Raw genomic sequence first — 14,111 nt, 5'->3', positions numbered from 1 at the left:
AAATATAATATTTATTGACAGCAACCACACATTCGAAAATAAAACAAAATGTTTGACACCAACCACACATTCAAAACAAAAATGTTTGACACTAACCACACTCTCGAAAAAAAAAATTAAAAATTGACACCAACTACACATTCGAAAAAACAAAAATTGACATCAACCACACATTCGCGAAAAAGAAATACTTTTTACACAACCAGCAATATAAAAATATTTTGTTTGACAGCAACCACACATTCGAAAATAAAAAGTATTTTTGACACCAACCACACATTCGAAAAAAAACATTATTTGACACCAACCACACATTCGACAATAAAATAATTTTTTGACACAAACCACACATTCGAATACAATGATTTTTGACACCAACCACACATTCGAAAATAAAATTCTTTTTTGACACAACCACACATTCGAAAAAAACAAAAACATTTTTTGAAACCAACCACACATTCGAAAATAAAAAATATCTGTTGACACCAACCACACATTCGAAAGTTTAAAGAAAATAAAATAATTTTTGAAATCAACCACACAGTTGCGAAAAAGAAAATATTTTTGACACCAACCACACATTCAAAATTTTTTTTACACCAACCACACATTTGAAAATACAAATATTTTGACACCAACAAACATTCGAAAATAAAATTATTTTTTGACACCAACCACACATTTGAAAATATTTTTTGTTGTTGACCAACCTAACATTCAAAAATAAAAAATATTTTGTATACCAACCACACATTCGAAAATAAATTTATTTTTTGACACCAACCACACAATCGAAAATCAAATATTTTTTGATACCAACCACACAGTCGCGAAAAAAGAAAATATTTTTGACACACTCCCCACATTCGAAAATAACAATATTTTTTGACACCAACCACACATCTTCCTGAAGACAACCAGAGTATACTGTTCGAAACGTCGAGACCCAACCGACCCAAAAATATCATCAACCCCCAAAAAGTTCAACCCCCCGCAAAAAAAAATTATAAAAAATAAAAAATCGCCACCCCAAACAAGCCGCTGCCCCCGAAAAGTCATCACCCTCAAAAAGTGTCGCAACCTGAGTATAAATCGCGTCCTAAAATTGCTGCCCCCAAAAATTAGTCCACACGTGAAAAAAAAGTCGCCGCGTAAAAGTAAACTGCCGCAAGAAAAAAGAAAAAGTCCGGAGACAATAAGAAGGCTTGACACCTTAAGTTAGTTTGGGGCTGCTCACTTGTGCAGGTATGCTCAAAGTACTCTGCCGACAGCTTTATTCCCAATTCAAAGAAAACCATCCGATCCGCCTCTCTATTTGTTGTTAAGTTAAAATGATTTCATGAGCGATTCCTTCACCATATGTTGGATTTTACTCTCTCCTCGTTTACCAAACGTTTCTACTTTTAGAGACACACAAATAGACCCAACCGCCTAACCCAGCTAAAATCACTATGCTCCACACTGATTAATTAGCAATCTCACCCAACCTCACGAGATTGAGACCAATATCTTCATAAAATAAAATAAAATAATCCCCAAAGTTATGCCTTTTTGCGTCCTTGACATTTTGCATCAGTGCGACTACCGTTAAAGCACAACGATTCCCTCTATCGGTTAACAAACTCGGTCAACCAAATATGTATCACCGTTACAAAATGCCCAGGGGTAAAACACATTTTGATTCATCACATAATCAAAAGATAAGGCCTCTTATACACAATTATCGCCACCTAAAAGAAGAACAAAAAAATCGCCGCATGAACTGCAAGTCGCCTAATAAAACAATGATATTCGTTTCTTAACAAAGCTTTTGTTTTAACTCATTCCAAACCAGAAAATATCTTCAACTTTCGACTACAAACATAACTTGTGTGCATTAATAAATAATCCAGCATTGCATAATATTTCAGCTGATTTCCCATCAGCCGGAAAATAACAAAATTTCATAGGATGGCCTGTAAGCACACAAACTTGGTACAAAAAATGTTGCTTAGCAAAAATTAATAAATAACAGCCAGAATACCAACAGTTATCAATGCTGCGACTGGTACCCCGGTGATTTCTTGCTTAGCCAATTTCTTGCTTGCTTAGCCCAATTGTATACAGCTGCTTAGCACAAAAATTTGCTTAGCATAAAATGTTTGCCTTGATAAAACTCGAATTACCACCCAAATTTCCACGTGATTTTCAGGATGAACAAACACCAGCTGAATACCAGTAGGCCTACAGCAATTTGAAATAAATGGTTGGTTTGTAATGCTGTTTTTTATCAAGGAAAAATTTCATGCTAAGCAAATGCTTGTGCTTATTAGCAGCTCTATGAAATTGGGCCCAGAATGTTCTGCTTATAGAAAATTTTGCCACTGAATTACTTGCTCAGTAAAACTGTATCATGATGCCTCACCGGGCACGCCCACCCGTAAACTAATAAAATACAGGCACACATAGCCCCCCCCCCCCCCCCCCCCCACCACCACCAGAAATTCACAAATTGACGGGCATCCGAGCACCCATATATATATGCTACCTGTCTTAGCAAAATCCCAGCACACATACCCAAATTAATTGAAGTATTATTACAGGTGTATATATCAGATTTAGAGTAATAAAAAACACTGTCTGTATTTCTACCTACATGGTGTTTGAATCTTTTTCTATTATTATACAAAAGTTATATTTCCTATACAAGTTGGGGAACTGTTAAACAAAAAATATCAGCGACGATGCATAATAGAGTTACTCCATCGCACGTAGGCCTACTTAGGGCAGGAAAGGCCACACTTGTACAAACTGATGCAACTGTGCTTACAACAATTGGCTTAACAAAACAGGATTAGACAAATTGGTTAATATGCAGATTTGTGGCGTTGCCAATCCTAAATCCCTCTTTAGAAAAGCCACAATTAAATGCAACCAATTGAAACACCTGTAGTATAATAGGGTGCGCGAGGATGGGGGCCGGTTAGCAATGTTGCAATCCTGCAAGCATTGGCCGTATGCCACTGAGTTTGCAGATTGACACATGCTATTCTGAGGGTGCTAAAAAAGACCATGGCCAAGTTTCATAAAGCATGGAAAGCACAGAAACTTGCTAAGCAAAGTTGCTTAACAGAGACGGGTTACCAGCTAACATTACATTGAGTTTACAAAGTTGTGACTGATGCCTCACTCATTTTTTGCTCAGCAAAGAAATCTGAGTGTGCTATTAATAAGACCATGGCCGAACTTCATGAAGCATGGTAACCACGAAAACCTGCTAAGCAAAGAAAATTATTGCTTAATAGACCCAGGTTGCCAGCCAAAATTACATTAGGTTTATGTTGTTGTGACTGGTGTCCCACTCAATTTGCTTAGCAAAGAAATGTGTTAAGCAGTATTTTCTGCTAAACAGCTAGACCCTCATTTTGCCAACCAAAACGTTAGTGCGCACGCGCTATATTTCATGGGAAGGGTCTATTGATAGAAAAATGCGTGTAAGCAAAAATGTAATTCACCATGATTTCTCAAGTAGGCCCTTAGCATAACATTTCTGCTAATAAGGGCCGCTCCGTAAGCACAAAACTGCTGCTTACATGTTTCATGGAATGTGGCCCTGTTGGGTAACCCATTTAGCCGTGAATGCATGCAGTTCGTAATGAACTAAGCTATTATGAGCATAAGTCAAAGCTATGACTTATGCTCATTTCATAACTATGAGATATGAGTCATATAACTTATAATAATGACTTTATTCCCAATGTTCATTTTGCGCTTCCGTACAGTTTGTTAAATTGTTGATTTGTACCCGAACCCGTCCACAAAAGGCATGTTTGAAAAACACCTTTGTTCTGATGGTTGAAGAGGCTTAGCCTACTTTGTGTCATTTCGAACTGGACTAAATTAATGAATCCATCCAGGTATTGTGACATCCAGTTCATTGGTGTGCATTCCTTGGACTTGGGGCGACTCTGGAATGCCACTGGTAGTTGAGATCATTGTTACTATGCAAGTAAGGTGTTTTGCGCTGTTTTCGACTCGCTCATTGGGCTGTGCGTCTACACACCCAGCCAGCCCGCATGGCATTGCTGTACTGTGTCGCGAACCGTGCGGATGGCAGCATGGCCGTACCTCTCGGCTCTTATCTTTGGACGTCGCGTTTTCAATGAACTTTCTTGACATGATTGATAAATTCATGAACATTATTTGCACCATACTCATGTGCATTCAGAACTGATTCAGCAACATAACTGTTGCACTTCTAGACCAATTATTGCTTTGAGGCTTGAGTGCTTTGGCAATGTTGGACGTACAAGACTCAAAAACCCTTGGCATTTCTCTCGCGGGCCAGAAAAGCTGGGACACCTCTCCAACATATTGTTGAGGTAAGTGACTTGTTAGGAACATAACTTGTAAATATTAGTAAATGGATAATGTTCGCTAGAATTACTACTATTTGGATATTCTAAACGTTGTTATTGAATACATTAATAACTCTTGGCGCGGCTAAAATGGTTTCAACCACTCTCAAAAAGGAAGCAAATATTTTGTCAATGTCGAATCGGGTGCAATCTCAAATGGAAATACCCCATTGCGACCAGTCTATGACCAATTAAAATGCACCATGTCTCTCTGTGTGTGATTTTAAAATGTAAAACGTAAAATAAAAATGTAAAATGTATCATTTATTTTGTTCTCACTATAGAATCCGAATGTGTACCAGCCAGCAGTGAGCTACCAGTTGCCAGCCAAGCTTCAAGCGACTGTTTCTCGAGTTGCAGATAAAGGGGAACATCATTGTGCTCAATGACTCTCGAGAGTCTGCTACCAGATGGGCGATGTTATCTATGGATATGTGGTAGTGGACGTATATTGGAGGTTCACCAATGGACCAAGGTAAAAAAACTTGGCAATACATCCGACCTCCACTTTTTAAATTAGCATGTGGCATTTTGCTTGAGGCCCAAAATGAGAAACAAATTCTGTGTGTTCACATGACTAAAAGATTTGTCACCCTTTGGTGCACAGATTAGTTTTTGAAAAAGCAAAAAAAGAACATGTTCAACCATGAATATTATGGAATTGTATGGAAAGTACATAACTCTTTTTTGTGTTAGAGAGTTAAATAATGTTAATGAATGGACTTTCTATAATATAAAACACCCTTAAAGAAAAAAAGAAAAAAACATGACTTTAAATTTATCTTTCTCAAACAAAACTACCCAAAAACAGAAGAAAAACAAAAGAAAAAAGAGAAGACAAAAAAAATGAATTCATGAAAGAGTGCAAGGATAACTTTACGTATGGCGCCACCACTTTTTCACTCATTTTTACAAAAAAGGGATATCTCATTGAGGTTAATTAGATACTATATTATTTCATATCGAATGAAAAAGTGGTGGCGCCATACAGAAAAGTTTCCGAGTGCAATAGTGGAGGTCGGATAACGCAAGTTAACTCTCAAGATCAAGATCAAGACAAGACGAAGACTTCAAAGTGTAAGAGAAGATCTAACCCGTTCTCTTGCAGAGTCCCACCCTGTTTGTAACGTCCCCTCTCCCTCGTCAATCTTGTTGATGTTGTCCTTGCTTGTGCAGCTTTCAATGTGACTTCAAACTTTCTGGGCATTTCTTGAGCTGCATATTGGTCGAAGCCAATGATGCTTTTTAATTAGGAGACTGGTCTTAGTGGAAATTTCTGTCGGGGTTGATACTTCAAGTCGTCAGTTGTCATAATTACTTATATTGTCATAACTATATTTCAAAATATGTTAATTAGCAAATGTATAGGCCTATCTGAATCAATTTCAGACTTTAGTCATAATCATTTTCAACAATTCTTATGAACAAATAAAAGTTATCTCTTTGAGGTATAAACAAATAAAAAACTGTGTTCCTTTGCAGTCCATTATTTTTAGTCCAATCACCATTCATTTTGACGAGGAATGTTTGATATTAGGAATAATAAATAGATAATTTAGTCCAGCTAAATTAATATTTATTAACTGTATATCAGCATTCCATCCCTTATGAATGTAAGCAATTAAAAATTAAGTCATTGAAAATGTCACCCTTTGTGCTGCTAGGCCTTTTACTGTGTCAAAAATAGTTAGGTGACAAATAATTATCTCTGTCCAATCACCATTCATTTTGATGATTAATGTTTGATTCAGGAGGTAGAAAATAGATAATTTAGCCCAGCTAAATAAATATTTACACTCCTAATGTCAGCATTACATTACTTTTGGATGTAGGCATTTGTAACTTTAGGTCTTTGAAAATTTAAAAGTAATAACCAAAAAAAAAAAGCTGTAACCTTTTCTTATTAAGATCAAAGTTCAGGTACAAGAAAAAGGTGTCACAAAACTTGTAGCAAATCTTCCAATAGGGCCTTTAGTTGATCATAGGGATCATTGTAAAATATTTTTAAACCACATTGGCTGCGAGCGCTGCAAAATAAACCACATTGGCTGCGAGCGCTGCAAAATAAACCACATTAGCTGCATGCGAGCGCTGCAAAAGAAAAAAAATATCAAGAACAAATAAATGCCAAGCGAAAAAAGAAGAAGAACAAACAAGAACTGAAGATGATGAGAGACAAGACCAGAGGGAAAAGAAAACAGATCATCCGTGGAGAAAAGATGTCAGCAATGCATTGGTTTGTATTAGTGGTAAGGAAAGGCCTAGAGTATTTAGATAGGCCTAGATTATTTAGAAAGGACTAACTCTCTACTCTTTCAAAAGGTTCATTGGCAAAAGGTTAAGTATTAGCTCTAACCAACATTTTCTCAACAGCCTCTAACCAACATTTTCTCAACAGCCTCTAACCAAAATTTTCTCAACTGCTTCTAACCAACATTTTCTCAACAGCTCTTAACCAACGTTTTCTCAAAAGCTTCTAACCAACGTTTTCTCAAAAGCTTCTAACCAACATTTTCTCAACAGCTTCTAACCAACATTTTCTCAACAGCTTCTAACCAACGTTTTCTCAACAGCCTCTAACCAACGTTTTCTCAACAGCTTCTAACCAACATTTTCTCAACAGCCTCTAACCAACATTTTCTCAACAGCTTCTGACCAACATTTTCTCAACAGCTCTTAACCAACGTTTTCTCAAAAGCTTCTAACCAACATTTTCTCAACAGCCTCTAACCAACGTTTTCTCAACAGCTTCTAATCAACATTTTCTCAACAGCTCTTAACCAACGTTTTCTCAAAAGCTTCTAACCAACATTTTCTCAACAGCTTCTAACCACCATTTTCTCAACAGCTTCTAACCAACATTTTCTCAACAGCCTCTAACCACCATTTTCTCAACAGCCTCTAACCAACATTTTCTCAACAGCTTCTAACCAACATTTTCTCAACAGCTCTTAACCAACATTTTCTCAACAGCTCTTAACCAACGTTTTTCTCAAAAGCTCCTAACCAACATTTTCTCAAAAGCTCCTAACCAACATTTTCTCAAAAGCTTCTAACCAACATTTTCTCAACAGCTTCTAACCAACATTTTCTCAACAGCTTCTAACCAACATTTTCTCAACAGCTCTTAACCAACATTTTCTCAACAGCTCTTAACCAACATTTTCTCAACAGCCTCTAACCAACGTTTTCTCAACAGCCTCTAACCAACATTTTCTCAACAGCCTCTAACCAACATTTTCTCAACAGCCTCTAACCAACATTTTCTCAACAGCCTCTAACCAACATTTTCTCAACAGCCTCTAACCAACATTTTCTCAACAGGCTCTAACCAAAGTTTTCTCAACAGGCTCTAACCAAAGTTTTCTCAACAGGGCTCTTATAACCAACGTTTTCTCAACAGGGCTCTTAATGAACATTTTCTCAACAGCTCTTAACCAACATTTTCTCAACTGGGCTCTTAACCAACGTTTTCCCAACAGCTTCTTACCAAAATTTTCTTAACCATTTTTGCCAACAGCGCTTGACATGGCCCCCACTTAGGTTTCCTTCTTTGTTTTTGTTTTCCCGCAGTCCTCATCTTGTTTTTGCCAAACTGGATGATGTGGAAGATGATTGAAACGCAGAAAATGAGAAGACGGACAATGTTAAAACTCCCTCTGATGTCTCCCAGTTGTGACCCAAGGTCATGGGTAAAGTACTTGCAACAAAGGTAAAGTATCAAATGAACTATGAGGTAATTGTATGAATATAAATGGCAAGCAAAGCGTTGTGGCAAGCGATTTTGATGTGCAATGTTGACAGCTGGAAGCTCTGGGGACAGCGTAGATATCAATAATAGCTACTTCTTAAAGCGCATTTCGTAACTGAAAGAAATACCAATGCACTTTACACAAAACAAAATGCGAAGAGCAACAAATTAACAATAAATACACTAATAATAGACAAACAAAAGGATTAAACTGAACAACAGGGCAATATAGAAAACAAATGGGATTTGAGCTGAGTTTTGTGAATTGTTCTATTCTCTGTGGAGAGCCGATGTAGCTGGGAAGAGAGTTTAAAGCTTGGGGGCAGCACTGGAGATTTAGATAAAATTGGTTTGGTAAAGTTTGGGGGTTAATTGGGTCAGATGAACCTGACTTTAACTAATTGATGTGACCCCAAAATGCTAACATTTCCAGATATCGATTCTCCCAAAATGCAGATTCATGAATGAGATGATAAGAAGGAGGTTGTGTGCTGCCAAATCTTCACTGAGCTGAGGAGATAAGAAGGAGGTTGTGTGCTGCCAAATCTTCACTGAGCTGAGGAGATAAGAAGGAGGTTGTGTGCTGCCAAATCTTCACTGAGATGAGGAGATAAGAAGGAGGTTGTGTGCTGCCAAATCTTCACTGAAATGAGGAGATACCAACCAGCAGGAACTGGCATGGGCCATGCAAAAGATTTGGTAATGTATCGGTTTGTATAAGTTACAAGTTACAAGGATTTGAGTACTTTTTGTAACACCATTAATGTCCACAGATTTACATTAAACTTACACCGTTTGAAGTTAATCATAGTAGAAAGCTTATCTTAAATTATTACTTGCTGTGGTGCTGTTGTTTTTGTGGAATGAGTAAAACAATGTCACGAAAAAACAAAATGACTTTTGTGACTTGTTTTACTCATCTCGAAAAACTATAGCACCTCACAATTATAATAATTTTAAGGGAAGCTTTATGTTCAAACAGTGTGAGTTTAATGTAAATCTGTGGACATTGTGTTTTGTGTCCTACAGAAAGTACCAAGACCCTTCATAGAATCTTTCTACTAAATGGAACAACAACTCGGGAAGGAAACAAGACCATTATACTCAGATTCTGAATCTCAAACAAATCTCTCAAGCGTATAAAGACATTTGTATTCAGCATTCAGTCAAAATGGTACTATTTGAAATTTTAAAACAAATCAATGACCACGCAACCGTTGAGGTTCTTGAACCAGTTTACTTGCTTTTATTGTCAGTAAATGGAAACAATTTAAACTCCTTTCTTAAACAATGGAACTCGGCTCCTTATCATCATGAAGATGCTGTATGTTTGTAGATGCATTTGGTTAAACTTGTCTGTGGCTTCTTAATTTTCCCTCAGTTTTGAGAAGTCTCTGATGACGTATTGATTACAACTGGAGATGTTTGAAGGAACATTGCTGGAGGATACGGGGAATGGTGACTTCAACCAGACCCATTTGGATGAGCATCAATGGAGGATACTCATGCATTGAGCCAACTAGACCACTTGGTAAGTTGACAAAATTCTAGTAGTAAAAGTAGTTGTCCCAGCCTATTTCTTTACCATCCGCCCAGGTAACAGTTAATAAGCTGTTGAGAAAATGTTGGTTAGAGGCTGTTGAGAAAATGTTGGTTAGAGGCTCTTGAGAAAATGTTGGTTAGAGCTAATACTTAACCTTTTGCCAATGAACCTGTTGAAAGAGTTAGAGAGTTAGTCCTTTCTAAATAATCTAGGAGAAGTCTCCCGAACATGCGAACGACTCTACTCCACGATAGTAGAACTAAGCAAGACAGTTCTCTAAGAACAAACTCTACCTGGCAAGTAGATACACACATGGTGTTACCGCAAACCAAATGCACATTGGCAAAATTCATTCTAAAACTTAAGAGAAGGATGTTCAGCGTGTTCAGCCAACAAACTTAGCGAAGGCATCACTTTTGATTAAGAATACATTCATCCCCAAGCTTAAGTTTGCAACAAACACACCATAAAACCAATTGGTGGAAAACTTCATTAAAAAAGGAGATGAAGGTTTTGGAAGAAAGATTTTTAACGGTGCAAAAAAAACCCTGAATAATTGGAATGTAAGGGCATGATGTGCGTTCAAAAACAAAGTTGGAGTTTATTGGAGGAGACTTTCTATGCACAGTCAATCGGACTTAACTGTTCATCAGAAACTTGATGTATTAAAGGGAAGGTACACGTTTAGTAATTGTCAAAGACCAGTCTTCTCAACTTTTTGCATAAGATTTACAAAAAAAACCATGCAGACCTGGAATGTTGTGGCATGCTTTCTGTGCATGATCAGCTAAAGATCAAAGTGATTGGAGCGATGGAGGAGACAAATGGGAGCATTCAGGCTAGACTTATATCACCAGGGCCCAATTTCATAGAGCTGCTTAGCACACAAACTTGCTTAGCATGAAATTCTTCTTTGTTAAAAACAGGATTACCAACCAAATTGCCATTTGTTGCATATTGCGTGTTACTGGTATTCAGCTGTTGCTTGCTTATCCTGAAAATCATGTGTAAACTTGGTTAGTAATCCTGTTTTTATCAAGGAAGAAATTTCATGCTAAGCAAGTTCTTTTGCTAAGCAGCTGTTGAAATTGGGCCCAGAACAATTAATACTTGGACTAAATGAGTTAATTAAAGTAATCTTTGAAAATGGTTTATTTTCTACCTCAGATTGAGATAATGACATTGGAGATGAGATATACTTTTTGGACTATTGTACCACCAGCTGCTCTGTCAAGTCTAGCCAGATTACTCTCCACTACAAGATTAGCCCTTCAAGTGATGTATGGATGTTTCAGACTACCCAAATGCTTAATGGACAGCTGCAAAGAGCCAACAACAAACCACTTGGTAAATTTGAAAATAAATATTATGAAACTTTTCTTTGGAGGTTTATCCCACAAATTCAGCAGAAGAGTCATGGTTTCAGAGTTGGCACCTTTGAATGTTTTAAATCATCCATTCCAATCCAATACAACCAACTGGTGGTGGAAAGCTTCTTAAAAAAAAGCTCAAGCTTTTCTGAAAAGATTTAACAAAAAAGCACAACAAGAAAATACTTTGAATGTGTGTCATAAATAGGGTTCAAAAGTTTGCATGGCGCGAGTAGAACCAGGCCCTAATATCATAGAGCTGCTATAAGCACAACAATTTGCTTAGAATGAAATTTCTTCTTTGATTAAAGCGGGATTACCTGCAAAATTTCCATTTGTTGTGTTTTGCTTATTACTGGTATTCAGCTAGTGTTTGCTTATCCTGAAAATCAGTAGGCCATTTTGTTGGTAATCATGTTTTTATCAAGGCAAACATTTCATGCTAAGCAAATATTTGTGCTTAGCAGCTCTACGTTATTGGGCCCAGATGAAGTTTGCAGTAGCACCATGTGTACATCTCTGAGAGGAAGTGATGGTTGACAAATCAATGTTTCGATCAGTATGCTCTAATTTCCTTCATGATCACTGATCAGATATATTCTGTTCCTATTCATCCTCCTGATGACGAACAGAGCTAACTGATCAGACGTTGACCTGGCAACTACCGGTTCTTCACGGAATCAACACTACTCGAAAGATATTTACACATGGTGTTACCACAAACCTCGCCTGTCTATGTTGAGTGATATGTCCATTGAGTGGAAGCACTGACTGGAGCTCAGTGGAGAACTAAGTTGTTATAGCATTCAGACTCAACTACTCGTCAGCACAATTACTGTACTTGTGTTAGGCCGAGTAAAAAATAAAACATGTTTCACGTCCGGGTTTTTCAAAAAAAGGAGGAAGAGGGGCTTTTTATTTTATTTTTTTTATTTCAAGATGGCCGCCATTCTTTGTTAAAATGTCAAATATCCATTGTTTTTTCTACTGCTGAAATACACAAAACATAAATGAAACAATTTAGTCGAGGCATTCAGACAAGACATTCAGATTGTTTTTGCTGAGATCATTTAAAATAACCCTATTTAAAAAAAAATAATAATAATAATGTGCATAAAAAAATAAAATAAAAAATAAAATAAAAAAGGAGGCGGCCTGTAAAAAGGAAGCGGGCGGGGACGCGAAACATGTTTTTTTTTTTTAACTTGGCCTTAAAAGAGTTCATATCAAAAGTAATCCCTGAAAATTGTTTACTTTCTTCTGCAGATTGAGACGATGACCTTTTTGGTCCGTCCACCAGCTGAAGAACGACTGTGTCATACATGGGTCTTGTTAGACTTGTGGACAAGTCGTTAAATCGGCCCCACGCGCTGAGATAGTGCTCCCCCGACAACACTGCTCTCGCGCGAACTCACTGCTCTCGCGCGAACTGATGGAGTCGAAATCGGGGAGCCATCAGTTCGCGCGAGAGCAGTGAGTTCGCGCGAGAGCAGTGTTGTCGGGGGAGCACTATCTCAGCGCGTGGGGCCGATTTAACGACTTGTCCACAAGTCTAGGGTCTTGCTAGTCATGCATGACTCTGTGCTACAACTAGTTCAACCATTCAACAATGTAGGGATAGGCTAATTGGCACTTCTTGGACTGTGAGCTTGGACAAGCTGAAGGACTTTCTTGCCAGAAGATTCAGCTACTAGTAGATCAACCATTCAAGAGGAGTGGGATAGAGTCGACACCTATTGGCCTGTGGACCACCAGCTGAAGGACTTGTGTTAAACATACAGTATAGCCAGGCGACTCTTTACCGGCTGGCAAGTGTAGCTGTTGCTGTGACGAACGGATGAGGCCAACTTACCTTTTTTGGACTGTGCTACCCGTCGTAGAATGACAATGTGCTAATCGTCTAAGGACAATGGCTATTGGCTACCCATCAATGTGCTACCCGTCAGAGGACAATGTGCTACCCGTCAAAGGACCTTGTCAAGTCTTGATAAATGACTCTCCTCAACATAAGTTCAGCTGGGGTCAATTTCACAAAGCAATAATTTTCATCGTAAGACAAACTGTCAGTATTAAGGCCGAGTCACGAGTCTGCAGCAAAAAAGATAACGATCACGATGTAACGAGAACGCATTCTATTGGTTGAATCGCTCCACGCAGAATACAAGGGCGTACATTAACCGTTCTCGGTTTTTTATCGTTATTATTTGGGCCTGTGTGACCAGGGGTGGATTTCACAAAGAGTTAGGACTAGTCTTATCTCGAGTTAGGACCAGTTACTCGTCCTAACTTAGGACTACCAGTGCAATTTGTACATCTCCTAGGACTAGTCCTAAGTTAGGAAACTCTTTGTGAAATCGACCCCCGGCCTTTATTGTAGAGATTTGTATTATGTGACATCATACTTTACTTTAGCCACTACGATTGATATGAAGTCAAGATCAATCTTAGCTCTTTGTGAAATCGACCCTAGCTGTTTAAGTAAGATCTACTGATGTTGACCAGACATGATATTCTTCCCACAAATAGTCTGACTTCCATTTTGTTTCACACTTGAAAAATCAGAACAAAAACTGTAAATAATGGGCTGAAAAGTCTACTAAACCCTGCACTATGTGGCCCTTGTGCACAAACAAATTCCTAGGATAGAATATCATGTCTGGTTGATGCTAGTGTGTATAATTTGTTACTTATTATTTGTTGGACTGTCGTCAACTTAAGAAAGACAGTGTCAAGTCTAGCTTGATGATTCCAAACTGAAACAAGCTCAGGGCCCGATTTCATAGAGCTTTTCAAGCATAAACATTGCTGAAACAAATTAGCAGGATACCGTTCACAAATTGTACACGTGACCTAGGCCCAATTTCATAACGCTGGTTAGCAGGAAATACTGCTTGAAAAATGTCTTTGCTAAGCAAAAAATGAGTGAGGCACCATGAAGTCACAACAATGTAAACTTAAAGTAATTCTGGCTGGTAACCTGTTTCCGTTATACTTTTCTTAGCTTAGCAAAATTTTGTGCTTACTGGCTTTATGAAATTGGGCAATGG

At 37.9% G+C, this 14,111-nt stretch overlaps 1 long non-coding RNA gene across 1 annotated transcript; it reads left to right on the top strand.

The window, feature by feature from the left end:
* The first annotated feature begins 4,084 nt into the window (after positions 1–4,084).
* On the top strand, positions 4,085–12,391 carry LOC117296277. The gene is made up of 7 exons (XR_004519738.1): positions 4,085–4,364; positions 4,685–4,875; positions 7,974–8,112; positions 8,608–8,850; positions 9,533–9,682; positions 10,862–11,041; positions 12,331–12,391. It is a non-coding gene; the product is annotated as an uncharacterized LOC117296277 (long non-coding RNA).
* The last annotated feature ends 1,720 nt before the right edge of the window (positions 12,392–14,111 follow it).

This window comes from Asterias rubens, chromosome 11, assembly GCF_902459465.1.
Source record: "Asterias rubens chromosome 11, eAstRub1.3, whole genome shotgun sequence".
Taxonomy (NCBI): Eukaryota; Metazoa; Echinodermata; class Asteroidea; order Forcipulatida; family Asteriidae; genus Asterias; species Asterias rubens.
This window is presented reverse-complemented; position numbering and strand designations above follow the sequence as displayed.